At 46.3% G+C, this 13658-nt stretch overlaps 1 long non-coding RNA gene across 6 annotated transcripts in view; it reads right to left on the bottom strand.

The window, feature by feature from the left end:
- Positions 1 to 1238, bottom strand: part of LOC104859270 — a 9235-nt gene extending 7997 nt beyond the window's left edge. For all 6 annotated transcript variants that reach the window (XR_779326.3, XR_779332.3, XR_002025214.2 and 3 more), the window contains exons 1-3: positions 988 to 1238; positions 323 to 450; positions 42 to 149 (exon numbers count right to left, since the gene is read on the bottom strand). This is a non-coding gene — a long non-coding RNA (uncharacterized LOC104859270). The remainder of the gene's footprint in view (positions 1 to 41; positions 150 to 322; positions 451 to 987) is intronic.
- Positions 1239 to 13658: the final 12420 nt, after the last annotated feature.

The following is a 13658-nucleotide window of genomic DNA, read 5'->3' as shown; positions in this document are numbered from 1 at the left end:
CTCCCCCCATTCCACTTCCAGCCCTGCCCCTGCTTCCTTACAGCCAAGTACCAGATTCCCTCTTGAGGCCCCATCCTGTGAGACGCGGACACCCAATGACCTGGGGCTAGTGTGTCTGTCCCTGGGTGTGGAGGACGGCACTCACTCTCCTAGCCCCAAGAGAAAAGAAACTGGTTCAGGACCATTCAGGCTTCTCAGAGAGGAAGGAGCATTCCCAGAAATAACATACTCCTTCATCAGCGAGCACCATGGAGTGCAGGGTGACAGGGAGGGAGGGACGAGAAGTCCCGCCCTCAAGAGGGAGAAGTGGAGCCAGCCCTACCTGCAAGGGTGGCAGGTGCTGCTAGAAACGGGAAAGCCAGAGCCATCTCTGATGTGGGCCGCTGAGCACTCGGAGGGAAGGCGTGCAGAGTGGTCCCAGTAGTGTGGCCTCCTGAAGGAACGCTGTGCCTGTCCAGGGGAGAAGGTTTTGCCTCAACCTGCGTACATGCAGGGAGTGGTGACCACAAATTAGACAGACAGAAACAGATTAAATCAGCCCGGTTGCACAGGACTGGTAATCCCAACAATTCAGGAGGCTGAGGCAGGAAGAGAGAGAGAGAGAGAGAGAGGGAGAGAGAGAGAGGGAGAGAGAGAGAGGGAGAGAGAGAGAAAGGAGAAAAGGCATACAAATTATATTTGCTGTAATATTTTAACAGAGGAGCCAAGGTCAGAGCCTGGGCAGAGGTGAGAGGAGAGGGACAGGAAATCATGTGGCACTGGAGACAAAGGAGACCCAGGACTTGGGTGATCCCCAGGAGCTACAGCAGGCTGGGCTGGGTGTTCCTCCCCTCCCTTGTGGGGGCTTTCAGAGGTGTCCCTGAGAGCTGTGAGTCCACACGAGCGGGCAGGGATCTGGGGGCCTACAGGCTGAGCAGGGCACACAGGGCCCAGTGCACGAGGAGATGTAGGGTGGGGCAGCGAGAGGCCTGGGGACGCAGCGGGAACCTGGAGGCCAGAGCGGGGACTTCCTCCTCTGTCGTTCCACTCGGGATAAACGTGGCAGCCTGGCCCCACTGATGGATGAGCTGGAAACTGGCCCCCAGCCGCCTTGCCAGCCTGCTGCCCTCCTTCTCCTCCTCCGCCAATGACAAAGTGACACCCAGGACAGCTCTGCTGGCTCTGCTGCCCTCCCCCCGGCCAGTGTGACAGAGCCGGCCAGGGAGTGCTGCTGCGACAAAGCCCAGCTCGCGTGTCCAGGCGGGGCCGGGGCCGGAAGAGACTTTGGCCCCTGCCCTGGGCGGCTTCCCACACCCATCCTGGCTCTGCCTACCTGAGAGTGGGCGGCCTGGCTGGGAGCCACTGAGGGCCTGGCTGTCTCCTCCCCAGGGCTCTGAGACCTGCACCGGGCTGACCAGCGTCCCCTTGGGCGCCCCCGTGGGACAGGGCCTGGGCAGCAGAGGGTGCAGAGGCTACTTCATCCCCACGCTGTACCTAACGGAGCTCTGGCCTGGGCCCATTCCCTGGTCCAGCCTCCCCAGACCCACCTGTTTTTTCTGTCTTTGTATTTTGAAATAACAGAGATTCATAGCAAGTCACGCTGACTATACAGACGGGTTCTCTGGCGCCGGCTGTCACATAAGGACAATGCAGCTCTTTCCTGCCCAAACACCGTCCGGAGTCTCTCGGGGGACGGCTCCTCTGTCCACATTCACTGGGCTGGAAACAGAGTCCCACACAGACCCTCCAGTCCATGACTGTGAGAGGAGGGGCACCCCTGACGGGCCTGGGACGTGCTGTGGAGGAGGAAGAGGAGGGGGGCGGCTCCTAGCAGGAAAATGACAGGCGTCTGAGTCACCCCCTTGTGCTGCCACACACGTGCCTGGTTTCAGGGCTCCCGGGAAGTGGAAGGCGCCTGCCCCGGACCTCACCCACTGGCTGCTCAGTGGAACCCTCCGCCCTGGGTCACTGGGGGCTTCTGCTGGTGCTCCTGTTCTGTCCCTCCGCACTCGGGGGAGAGGTTTGCCCTGGGGTCCCCAGAGCTGCACCGGGGCTGACAGGTGGGGGACAGTGATAGTAACAATCACCACGCCAGGGGCAGACACGGTGCTGTCCCCGCTCTCCAGCTGGGTGAGCAGGTGGACGCCAAAGCCTCATTTGCATATACAGCCTGGCCCCTTCCCTCCCGGTCCCCCAGCCAGGGGACCTCCTGGACCCCCACACTGGAGAGCTGCCCCCCAGCCCCTCCTGCCCTTCGTCCAGCACTGACAGGGAAGCCACCCTTCCCCTGGGCAAAGAGGGTGAGAAGAGAAGTCACCAGGGGTCCCTTCGGAGATGTCTCCCCATCCGGGCCCGGAGAGCAGCGGTGATCATGGAAGGAGGGGATGTCCCAGGGTCAGAAGCACAGGGACCAGGGCCCATGAGGACTGGGGTGCAGCGAAAGGCTTCAGAGAGCAGACCGGGCAGGCTTCTTGGACGTGGGTGACGGTGACAGGATGGAGGGCTGCTCACTGAGACCAGAAGACAGCAGGAGATGCAGACTGGGACGGGGAGGGGGAGATGGGTTTTCAAGAGTCACAGATGTTTGCAGCCAGGGGCTGGCCAGAAATGCATATTTCAAACATCAGCAAACATTTATCCAGCACCTAATGTATGCAGGAGGTTTCCCGAGTCCTGGAAAAGTCACAAGAGAAAAAGGACACACACACTGGGTTGGAATCTAGTGGGGGAGAGAGATATAGAGTGGAAACGTATGTATCATAAGTCTGTGATGGCGAACGAGCTGGGGCTCAGGGAAGACAAGCATTGTGAGAGGAGAGGACCCAGGCAGCACACACAAAGGCCCTGTGGCAGGAAGAAATTCATCTGCCCACAGAGCAAAGATAAGGCCAGTGTGCCTAACAGGGTGGCAGAGGAGAGACATGGTGAAAAAGTTGCAGTTAGGCATGGCACATCCTGTTTGGATTTTATTCCAGGTCCTTTGGAGTATCAATCACAAGTACTGTGCAAGAAAGGAAGGAGACTCCAGGAGTAGTTCAGGCGAAAAATTCTCATAAAGTGGCCTAACTAGAGTGGTTGCCATGGAGATGGAGAGACGGGAGGGATCCTGAATATTTTGGAGATGAACCAGTAAGCCTCGGGGATCGACCAGGTTTGAAAATGAGAGGGGCAGCAGGTCTCCCAGGTTGTGCTGGACCAGCCTGCCCAGGGCCACTGCTCTGGAAGCCAGTGAGGAGTTGTGGCCCTGCAGCGTGCAGAAGACACTGGCTGATGAGTGGTGCTGTGGCCACCAGGCAGGAAACAGAACTTCAGCAGAGCCGCCAGAGAGGGAGCCCAGGACCAGCACTGGGAAGACCTGTGTCTCATGGAGGGGAGGGGAGACGAGGCAGGGGAGGGAGCGGCGAGAAGAGGAGGCGTCCTCGGGACACAGGTGGTGCAGGGTGGTTGTCACCCTGGAGAAAAGGATGAGACGCCTCTGACATTTGAGGGGCAATCAGGTGCAAGAGGTGGGATCCACAGCCAGGCGTACCAGGGTACGTACCTGTAACCCTGGCACTCAGGGAGGTTGAGGCAGAGGAGAGCAGACCTCATCTCAAACAAAGCAAAGAAAAAACGTGTGGGTTTGTTCGGTCTACCCTTGCAGTGGGGTGTGTGGCTTAACATAAGGAAAAAGTCCCCCGGTCCCGAGCTAAGCAGTCGGCTGAAACGATGGAGAGGGGATTCAGTCTCCATTGGGCTCCTTTCAACCCTGAGTTTTTACTTTTCTGCTTCTCACTTGTGTCCGGAATAAGGAGTGAAAAAAAATGTGTTTATGTCAAAACAAACTTTGTAATACATGGCTAAGTAACTGGATCCAGCCATCGTACATGCACGGCACAGCTCTTCCAGGGCACTGGGCCTGGGGACACGGAGGTGGGCAGCCACGGAGAGGGCACCTAGGCCCCGTGCAGTGAGGTCTGGAGACCTCTGGTCCCTCCGTGTTGGTCAGCTTGTGGTCACTTCAACAAGCACCAGAGATGATCGCCTTACGGAGAGGGAAGCTTTGCTGGGGTTCACGGCCTTGGAGGGCTCAGTCAGTGGTCAGCTGGCCCTGTCTCTTCTGGACCAAGGGGAGGGTGTACGTCATGGGGTGTGTGGGGCAAAGCATTCACTTCACCTCTGAGAAGTAAAGGAGAGGAAGGAGAAAGGCGTGGGCTCCCCAGAGACCTAAAGACCACCCCTGGGCGCCATCTCCAAAGGTTCTAGCCCCTCTCCATAGCACCAACCCTTTAACACGTGAGGGCACAGGACACTTGTGGCCAAACCACAGCACACCCTGCCCGTGCATGTACCTTCGGGCAGCAGCCACTCTGCATGTTCCCAGGTCAGAGCCCGCCCCAGACAGGTGGCGCCGAGCGGTTTCTCCTGGGTACACTCGGTCCGGCCTTCCAGGCTCTGCCAGAGAATGCAGCACAATGCTCACTCCTGTCCCTTTTTCCCCTCAGGAATTCCCCACAAATTCGCCCCAGCCTTCGTTGTCCCTGCAGCGAGTGTGTACCGGGCTTCTGTGTGCACACGGGAGCTCGGAGCAGGGTGCTCAGCACCCAAGGGTGGAGAGTGTCAGGCAGGATCCCCTGAGTGCAAAGAGCAGGAGTCAGGCCAGAAAAGGGAACGGGCGAGGGTCAGGGCAGGAAGCAGGGAGCCCAGTGGATAGGCACGAGTGGACCATGCGGGGCAGCAGGGCCAGGGCGGCCTCCACAGCCCCTGTGAGATAAAGAAACGAAGCTGCCCAGCTGTTTTCTTGTAAACTCTGAGGTCTCCACCGTGCTCACGGGTCAAATTTCAGAGAGAAGGGTCTGATTGGCGCAGCTGAGCCACACTCAGGGAAGGTGGCCAAGACTGGTGACACCCATCCAGGAGGGCCAGGTCACCCCTCCAAGGATGGCTGGAAGGCCTGTGTGGAGGCATTGGAAGAGGAGCCTGGATTAGAGCGCCAGATTTTGCTCTAAGCACATCAAGAAGCCGGTGCCTCAGTGTGTTTTCTGCTGCTATAACAGAACACCCTACCCTGCGTAGCTGGTGGGCAACAGAGGCGTGGGTCTCACCTTCCTGGAGGCGGGGGTCCAAGGTGGAGACGCCTACATCCTGCACGGATTCCTTGTTGTGTGGTCTAGGGCGAGAGGTGGTGGGGAAAGGACCTGGTGTGGGCGAGACAGGAAGGGGACCAATGTGTCCCCTCTGACAACAGCATGGGCCAGTGGATGAGGGTGGAGCCCTGGTGACCTCCGCACCTTGTGAAAGTTCCCACCTGCAACATGGCTGCCCTGGGAAGTAAGTTTCCAATGCGTGGTCTCTGGGGGCCACGTTCAGATCACAGCCCCAAGGCAGACCTTTACAAAGAAAACAGTCTGCGCTGAGTTCCGCCTGGAAGGATTGCCATAGCTGCAGGGTAGGAAGAGAGCAAGTCAGAGACTCAGGCTGGAGGTTGGGGATGGCATGGCAGGTTCGGGGCCCGAGCTGGGTGGCCAAGGTTCAGTTATTACAGGAAGAGAAGATAGGGTGTGGAGGCCAGAGTGGGAGCCCCGGAAGCCCTTCAGCTGGGGGAAGAGCTGCAGATTCCATGGGCCCAAGTCCAAGAGCCAAATGTCTTTGGAAGAGGGAGGAGCCCAGGTACCGGTAGGAAGGCCAGGGAGACAGAAAGAAGCAGGAGAGAGACACTGAGTGTTCAGATAAATGTTAGGCCCAGAGTCTGCAGAGTTCAGGCAAAGCCCTGGACGCTCTCTGTGCCCTGGGGTTGGTCTTCTTGACAGAGGGAAGCAAGAGGCAAAGACTCGCAGGCCTTGCAGCATCTTGACTGAAGCCAGGGAGGAGCAGTGGCCCTCAGGAAAGGGTGTGGGGTTAGAAGGTGGAGCGCTACTTTTGTTCTATTAGATTTGTTTCTATGAGAACTGTATCAGCTAGGATTCACTAGAGGGACAGATATTATATATATTATATATCTTCCATATGATATATAGCCTATATGCCATCCATATATGATATGTAGCATATATTTGTCATCTATACATGATGTACATGTATGTGTGTGTGTGTGTGAGTGTGTGTATATATATCTCGTAACATTTACAAAATAGGCTTACAATGACCACTTACAGAGTCAGGGATAGAAGAATGCCAAAGGACCACCTGCACACTGGAGGGCCAAAGAACAGAGTTATAAGTCAAAAGGCTGGAGATCACTGCAGAGTCCACTGTGAGTCTATATCAGGAAATCAAAAGGTCTAACTTGGAAGGCTGAAGAGTTTGGGCTGGAAGGCTGAAGGAACTAGAAACAGATGTCCAAAGGCAGTGGCGAACACTGGAGCTCCTCTGAGAAGCAGAGGCAGGACTTCCTCTTCCTTTCCCTTTTAATGTCATGCAGGCTGCAAGTCCATTGGCTGGTGCCACTCACACAGGGCAGAACTTCCTTCTGCAGTAAGTCCATCATCCAGGCACATCCAGAACCCTGCTAAACCCACTAGGCATTTCTTATTCAAGTTGACACCACAGTTAACTATTACAAGGGCATATAATTTCTATAATTAATATATCAACCAGCAAAACTTTTCTAAAATCCAGGATAAGGGCTTGTTTCACATCCCACAATTGAACAGTGTACTTGCTTAAATACCTACGGCAAACACCACACTTGAAGACTCAATGAGAAATGTTCCTTTAATGTTGGGCATGAGATGATGCTGCCCACCACCACTTCCAGGCAACCATGTGGCTGCTTCTTTTTATTATTTATTTATTTATTTATTTATTTATTTATTTATTTATTTTGTGTCAGGGATCAAACTCGGGCTCTTGCACTTGTGAGGCAAGAGCTGGACCCACTGAGCTAAATTCCCAGCCCCCAGGCAACCATGTGATAGCATCAGGTCCCAACCTGTGCATTAAGACCAGAAAAGGAAACACAAGAAGTAAGAAGTCAAGGGAAAAATATGAAACTGTCAGAGTGTTATTGTAGAAGTTCAAGGTAATTTTGGAACTGATACTTTTTGGACCTAAGAGAGTTATCATAGTTGCTGGATTTCAGATAAATGTATAAAACTCAGTGGTACCACTGTCTACCTAGCAAGCACAAGGACCTGAGTCTGATCCCCAGTACCAAATACATAAATAAATAAAACTCAAGTGTATTTCTATACACAGGCAGCAGAGTCATTTTAAAATTATCATTTATAGTGTGCCCTCCCCTGCCAGCAGCATTGCCACCTTCTTCAGCACCAGAAAGGTAGCCGTACGGGTGCCCCTGAACCCTTTCCAACCCCTCCCCTTGCACTTTCAGACCTCCTGATTGTGCCAGTCTTTAGACCTACTCTGTAGAGGCAGAGGTGGTCATAAAGGGTATTTTCTGGTATTTTCTCCCAACTTTGAACATCTTTAAAGAAGGGGTGGGGGAAACCTGTAGTAGAACTGAGTGGAGTTCAACCCTTCAGGAGGTTGGGGAACTCAGTCTGGGCCTTGCAGCCTGAGGTCAGTCTGCATCCTGGGGTTCTGCCGCTAGCTAGCTGAGATCAGGGGACTTGGCTCTGCACATGGCAGTGCATAACATATATTATGACAGCAGGGATATAGTCTGAAAGAGGCCCTTCAAACTCATTTTTTAAATTTCTGTTTTCATTCCACTCTGCAAATTCTTTTTTTTTTCTGTCGTCTTTCTCCAACTCAGTCTCTTGCTTCACTCATCTCTCTTATCCCTCATCTCTCTTTTTGTTTCTGCTCTTGTCCTAACTCAGATTTCTTCTTTTATTATTTTTTCTCTTTTCTTTATGTTCTTATGTCATTCTACCTCACCCAAGGGTTATTATACTTCTATTCTGCTTATCCCTTTTGAATTTAACAGTTTCCTGATGATTGTGTGGTCATTCTACATCTTCTGGCTTCATGTGAAACCTTCTCTAATTCTTTTACTTATCTACTCCTCTTGTCCTAACTCTGTTTTAAGCCCCCATCCTAAATGGTAAATATCCTTATCGAAAAGTTTATTCACTGTAAACATATTTTGGATTGCTTCTTGATTTTAATTTAATTCACATGGTTTGAAGGTGATAGACTGATGACTACCATAAGGGGTCAATTTGCAAGTTGTGCTTGATCATATTGTGGTGCTGATTAAATCAATTAGGATAAATGATTGTGATTCATTCAATGAGCTGTTTTCTTCGGTATTATGAAAATGAGAATGTCTATGAGTCATTAGAGACCCATAGGCTGAAGCCCAACTATATCAGGAAGATTTAAGTAGTAACCTGAAGGTTAAACTAAGGACAACCCAACAACAATAGTAAAAATGAGAAAACACCTCAGCAAGACAAAGAGACAAAATTCCAGTTCACCAATGGCAAACAGTGGGGCAAATGAGGATGAAAAGTCTGACAGTGAACCATCAGGACACCCTGAACTCAAAGCACAGGAAGTAACAAAATTGATCAGTCTCTAGAGAAATTTAAAACAGAAGTAATTTCCCAGATAATCATAGAGATGATGAGCAAAATGAAAGTTATAATTTGAGACTCTAGAACAGAAACGGAGAGAAAAATAGATGAGCTCAGGACCACGATAGAAGCCATGAATGCCCAGCATAAGAAAGAATTGGAAACAATAAATGCTCAATATAAGAAAGAAATGGAATCCACAGGGCAGATTCGAGCAGATATCCAGGAAATCAAAAACTCCATTGAGAGTGTTCACAACAGAATAAAAGAGTCCGAAGATAGAATCTCAGCTATGGAAGATAAAATTGCAGTCAGTGATAGTGAAAAGAGAGGTCTCTTAAAAATAATAGGGGATCACAAGAAAATGATCCAACAACTCTTAGATGATGCAAAGAAGAATAACATAAGACTGACAGGAATCCAAGAAGTAGTAGGAGAAAATGCAAATGACTTTAAAAAGCTATTCAGAGAATTAATTATAGAAAACTTCCCAAACAGAGGAGAAGAATTTGACTTACAGATAAGTGAAGCATATAGGACTCCAACTAGCCATGATTAAAAAAAAAAAAATCTATACCTAGACAGGTAATAATCAAGACCCCAGAAACCCAACAGAAGAACAAAATACTACAAGCAGTAAGAGATAAGAAACAAATCATATGAAAAGGAAAGCCCATCAGAATCACAGCAGACTTTTCAACACAAACCCTCAGGGCAAGGAATGCCTGGAGTGAGGTATTTCAAGTCCTAAAAGAAAACAACCTCCAACCTAGACTGATGTATCCTGCAAAATTCTCTTTCAAAATGGATGGGGAAATAAGATACTTCCATGACAAAGAACACCTGAGAAATTTCATGAATACCAAACCAGCGCTGCAAGGAATTCTAAACAATATCCTAGAAAAAGACAATGAAGGCAACAACACCATGAGGCCCAACAGAGCAAATCAAATAGACAAGGTAAGAAACTAAAAGGAGAAGGCAAAAAAAATGACAATAATAAGTTAGCACATATTAGTTATAACCATCAATATAAATGGCCTCAATTCACCAATCAAGAGAAATAGACTGGCAGAATGGATTAAGAAGCAAAATCCAATAATATGTTGTATACAAGACACACCTAGTGCAAAAAGAAGCCCATAGACTGAGAGTGAAAGGACAGAAAACTTCTTCATCCAACAGGAGTCCAGAAAAAAGCAGGGGTAGCAATCTTATTCACAAAGTACATTTCAAACCTAAACTGATTGAAAGAGACAAAGAAGGCCACTACATCCTTGTGAAGGGAACAATTCAAAAGGAAGAGATAACAAATAATTTATTTTTAATCTATTTAGTATGTTAGAAAGCACATATGTTCTTTTTCTCTTTTCTTCTTTTTTTCTTTTTCTTTTTCTGGTGCTAGGGATTAAACTCAGCACATAGTTCTGGCTAGGCAGGTGCAGCACTACTGAGCTAAATCTCAGCCTTTACATTTCATATTTAAAAAATTTATCAACACATTAATCTTTGTCTTTATATGTTGGTCTACCAAATTGAGTTATTTTGGTTCTTGTTTTCTTTGCTATTTTATTTGAGAATTTATGAAATCTGTATATATGAGTAGTATGAAAAGTATTAAGGTCTATCTGTCATTCTGCTCTTTTACCTCTGCCTTCTGCAAACTTCCTTTTCTGTCACTTCAGCTTGTTTGGTTGGAAATTTGTTAAGAAAAATTTTGTTATGTTATCAATATATCTTTGTACCTATTTTCTACTGATCACAAATATTAATTTTAAGTAAATTTTATCATAACTATACTTAAATAAATGGATAATAAATCATTAATATCACTTAGTATCTGGTACATATTACAAATTCTCCAACTGCCTCCAAGATGATATTTGTTTTTCTCAAATCACACAAATCACAAACATTTCACACATCACTGCCCTGTTTTATTATATCAAAGTATATATTGTATTGTAGAAAATATGCATTGTGTATATGTGGGGGGTATGTTTTTACACATATGTGTGCACTATTAAATGAGAAACATGGTCATGAATGTGGTAGGATTTTGCATACTTGGCATATCGATAGTTTCTCTGCCAACCTTATGATTTCTCTAAATTACATGCTTGATTTAACTCATAGTCATTCGTTTGGGAAGAATATTACATATGTATTGGTGTTAAATTGTATCATTATGCTTATAAAAATATAATAAAAATAAGTATGGGATATAATAAAATAGAAACAGAAAAATCTGATCTTAAAAATGTGAACTCTTTTAGTTGCTTTTGGATTTCAAATATAAGTATATTTCTTTTTTGTGGGAAGTTTTGTTAGAAAATGTAAGTGATACAATCAACAAGCATATGACATTTATCAAATTAATAATAGCCAAGGAGGTCATAAATCATAAAATTTTGAGCACAGTTTCTCAACTACAATATGTAATTTTGTTTTATTTGTAAATACATTATTTCAAAAATATTATAAGAAAAGAAAATGAGAAAGAACATATAATGTTTGAAGATCATATCAAACTAATAATGTATTTGGATTATCAGTATGTGTTGTATAAATTTTTGTTTATTTCTTAACTTTTTTTGCTGTCATATATATGTATATTTGAAATTTTTATTTAGTATCTTCATTTCTTGTTGTCATGTATGTTTGCAATCTTTAATTAAAAAAAAAAGAAAACAAACTATCATTTATAGGCCAGGCATGGAGGCTCCATGTGTGTAATCCCAGGATTTGAGAAGATACCCTATAATGTTATATAAACTCAATGCAACACCAGTCAAAAGCCCAAAAGGATTTCCGCGGGATTGGTTAGCTTGTCTTGAAGTTTAGATGGACAAGCAAACAGTTCAAACTAGTTAGGATCATTTGAAGAAAGACAAGATGGAAAGTTGAGGAACTTGCCCTTCTAAATATCAGGACATATCAAATTACAGAATTTAATAAACATGGTATTTGCAAAGAATTAGACCAGTGGACTAAAGGTGCAGTGCCCCAAATAAACCCCTCTCACACACTAAAGTATTTTTTGTGATAGAAATGGCATAAATTTGTGATACAAGGAAGGACTGGTCAATAACTGGTGCGGAGGTACTGATTATGCCTGCGGAAAAAAACAAAATCTGATTCCCACTTCACAACCATTCACAAAGGTGAAATCCAGTTGAATTAAATGTAAAAGAAAACTTTGAAAACATTTGGAAGAAGAATTGGTGAAGCATTAAGAAAGTTTTTCTTAACCAAGACACAGAAAGTACAGTCCATAAATAAAAAGAGTGACAATTTATTAAAATTCTAAATTTCTGGCCGGGTGTGGTGGCGCATGCCTGTAAGAGATTATTTTTCTTTTTCTTATTTTTGTACAAACCATGAACTGGGAAAGGATGTATGCAGTTTAAAATCTATAAATTATTAGCATTTAGAATTTATAAAGTGAAAAAGAACCTCAAAGTGAAATAGGCGAAGGCTGTGAACAGGGAACTCACAAAAAGAAACAAAAAAAAAAGAAAGAAAGAAATTTCAAACAACCAATACATAAGAAAGTACACTCAATTTCAAAAGAACAGAGAAATTCAAATTAGAGCTATAATGAGTATATACTTACATCCATCAGATTGAGAGAAACAAAATAGTAGAGTTGGAAAGGACAGAGCCCACACTCAGCCCTAAGTATGAGCTTCATGCAAGGGGGATCTAAAATGTCATGAATGCCTAAATTTTAAAAAAATTATGACTATCACAGACATGTTGCTATTAATCTCCCTCAAAATATTTCCCTTGCACATTTATCCCATCCGTTTTGGGATTTTCTGAAGCAGTTCTGGAAGTCTTCTTTTGTGAGTGTCTTTACAAAGTGTGATTTAAAAAAAAAAAAATGCAATGAATGCTGCTGCCCAGAAACATCTGACAGCAAGACCACTCATAAACATGTAACTGTGTCCTCATCCACCTTCTTCACTGGGTCTGACACCATGCGGCTTCCGGCTCTTCCCCAAAGTCACAGTGAACGTGAAGAGTACAGCAAATGCTTAGAATTAGTTCAGGCCAACAAAGCAGCCACAACAGCTAAAGAAATGCAGGAAAGGGGACTCCCAGAACTGCTCCAGAAAGTGGCAAGAATCATGGGATAATGTGTTTAAAGGAAGAGCAGGTATTCTGAGGGGGATACGTGGCAACATATCCTTTACTGGAATAAATGTTTAAATTTTAAATACATTTGAATCACACCTCCTACAGCCACAGGGGCCATTGGCAATACACACTCAAATTGAGGTGTGCATTCTCTTAAAACACGGTAAAACATTGTAGAGATGCCTGTGCATAGACACAAGGAAACAGGCACAGCAAAGTCCCGGCCAGCTGTATTTGAACTGCAAAAGCTGAAAAACAACCCAAGTCAGGGTCTGCAAACCAGTCCACACACTGAGTCTTGTCCACTGCCTGTTTCTCTAATAAAGTTTTATTGGAGCAGGACTCAGCCCATTTGTTTGCACATCGTCCAAGGCCGCTTTCCTGGAGCAATGACTGAGCCCCATATTTGGAACAGAGAATGGATGTGGTGCAAAGGCTAAAAGGTTTACACTCTGACCCTGCTGTGGTTTGAATCTATCCCCTAAAGTCCATGTGTTGGAAACTTGTTTTCATATTAGAAGTTGATGGCACTTGGAAGTGGAGCCTTGGGAGGTAATTAGCTTGAGATGAGGTCAGCAAGGGTGAGGTCTCCATGAAGGAGTTGGTGGCCCAGAAGGAGAGAGACCCAGCTGACCCACCCAGAGTGCCCTCTGCCATGTGATGGGGCAGCTTATGAAAATCTAATACCTGATGATCTGAGGTGGAGCTGAGGCAGTGACACTAGCAGTGGGGAGCAGCTGCAGTTATGGATGAACATTAGCAGAGAGGTTTCAGTACACAGAGACCATAAAGAATCAGTTGCATGAGAATGCATCAAAACCCTCTCAGTGAGTGCCAAGTGGCTATTAAACTGCATCTGGTGGCAGTTTTAAGTCAGAATCTGACACTTATTTTAGCCCATGCTTGGTCCACCCATTATTTTATTTACCATTTCCACCTGTACCTCTTTCCACACTGCACAAGTGTCTAAAGTCACAGTTTGGGTAAGCACATAAACTAACCCCAGGCAAAATGAGTAAAAAACAAACATCCCTGGAGAGCTTCTTTGAAAAGATGGAGAGACCAATAATGAGA

The sequence above is a fragment of the Fukomys damarensis genome, unplaced genomic scaffold (assembly GCF_012274545.1).
Source record: "Fukomys damarensis isolate Sample0158 unplaced genomic scaffold, DMR_v1.0_HiC HiC_scaffold_23, whole genome shotgun sequence".
Taxonomy (NCBI): Eukaryota; Metazoa; Chordata; class Mammalia; order Rodentia; family Bathyergidae; genus Fukomys; species Fukomys damarensis.
This window is presented reverse-complemented; position numbering and strand designations above follow the sequence as displayed.